General features: G+C 40.9%; 1 non-coding gene across 1 annotated transcript; it reads right to left on the reverse strand.

Annotated features, from left to right (window-relative positions):
* Window positions 1–586: 586 nt before the first annotated feature.
* Window positions 587–693, reverse strand: LOC112581671. The gene has a single exon (XR_003106291.1). It is a non-coding gene; the product is annotated as a U6 spliceosomal RNA (small nuclear RNA).
* Between the last annotated feature and the right edge of the window lie 974 nt (window positions 694–1,667).

The following is a 1,667-nucleotide window of genomic DNA, read 5'->3' on the forward strand; positions in this document are numbered from 1 at the left end:
AAAACCAAGACACAGAAAAGATTTCCTTGTACTGACAATTCAAAATGGAAGTATAAGTTTAGTAATAATTATATAAAGCAATAGAAAAAATCTCAGTCTTCAAATATGCTCTTATGACTTGTATTTATGGTTCTGGAAAAATAACAGAAATGCCCTCCTGCCTTAACCAGTTAGTAAACAAGAAAAAAAGAAAAAAGGAAATAACAATTTCGAGACAGTTTTTACAGCTATAATTTTTCCCCCCACTGAGCCCCTCCATCAGGAAATATTCTCTTAAAAAAAAAATAGACTTGATTTTTTACTTTTATTTACAGCAATATGAGCAGAAGGTCCAGAGATTAACCATATATGCCTGTGCCCCAATACAGAAGCTTCCCTTTATTCTCCATCATTCCTCATCACAGTGGTACATTTGTTGTAACTGATGACCTGTACATTGACACATCATTGTCATCCAAAGTTCATATTGTACATTAGCGTTCACTTTTGGTCTTGCATTTTCTGTAGGAGTGAACAAACATATAATGACATGTATCCAACATTTTAGTTTTATAGAACAGTTTCACTGCCTTACCCACCCCACCCCCAAAAAAAGGAACATTTAATGAATACGTGTGTCATCCTTGCACAGAAGTCATGCTAATCTTTTCTGTATCCTTCCAATTTTAGCATTTGTGCTGCTGAAGTAAACACAGGAAATGTTGAAATGTTTCTTTTGAGCACTAATAAGGACACCCACTGACCACAGGCAGAGGTCAGTCCTGGTCCAGGTGAGTGGCATGTAGGTTTTCCAGGAAGGCAAACAGAGCTCAGTTAGAGCCCACAAAGTGTGCTGTGTGGCTTTGGGTTGTGGGGAGGGTTAATTATGTGTCCTGATGGAGGGGTGGGATGAAGATGGGCTTAGATGCACAGAGCCATCAGGAGCTCAGAGAATTCCAGAAGAACCAGGTGCTATGAGCTGCTTCACAATCATTCATCCCAAAGGACGCTGAATCTCACGGGATTTGGGGAATTCTAGGTGCACGCCAAATAAGGGGAGGAGTAACAGGCAAATTTGGGGAAGGAAATGGCAACCCACTCCAGTGTTCTTGCCTGGAGAATTCCAGGGACGGGAGAGCCTGGTGGGCTGCCCTCTATGGGGTCATATAGAGTCGGACACGACTGAAGCGACTTAGCAGCAGCAGCAGCAACAGGCAAATTTGGCCTTGGAATGCAGAATGAATCAAGGCAAAGACTAATAGAATTTTGCCAAGAAACTGCACTGGTGATAGCAAACACCCTCTTCCAACAACACAAGAGAAGACTCTACACATGGACATCACCAGATGGTCAACACTGAAATCAGACTGATTATATTCTTTGCAGCCAAAGATGGAGAAGCTCTATACAGTGAAGAAAAACAAGACCAGGAGCTGACTGTGGCTCAGATCATGAACTCCTGATTACCAAATTCAGACTTAAAATGAAGAAAGTAGGGAAAACGACTAGACCATACAGGTATGGCCTAAATCAAATCCCTTATGATTATATAGTGGAAGTGAGAAATAGATTTAAGAGACTGGATCTGATAGATAGAGTGCCTGATGAATTATGGAATGAGGTTCGTGACATTGTACAGGAGACAGAGATCAAGACCATCCCCATGGAAAAGAAATGCAAAAAAGAAA

Source organism: Bubalus bubalis, chromosome 23 (genome assembly GCF_019923935.1).
Source record: "Bubalus bubalis isolate 160015118507 breed Murrah chromosome 23, NDDB_SH_1, whole genome shotgun sequence".
Taxonomy (NCBI): Eukaryota; Metazoa; Chordata; class Mammalia; order Artiodactyla; family Bovidae; genus Bubalus; species Bubalus bubalis.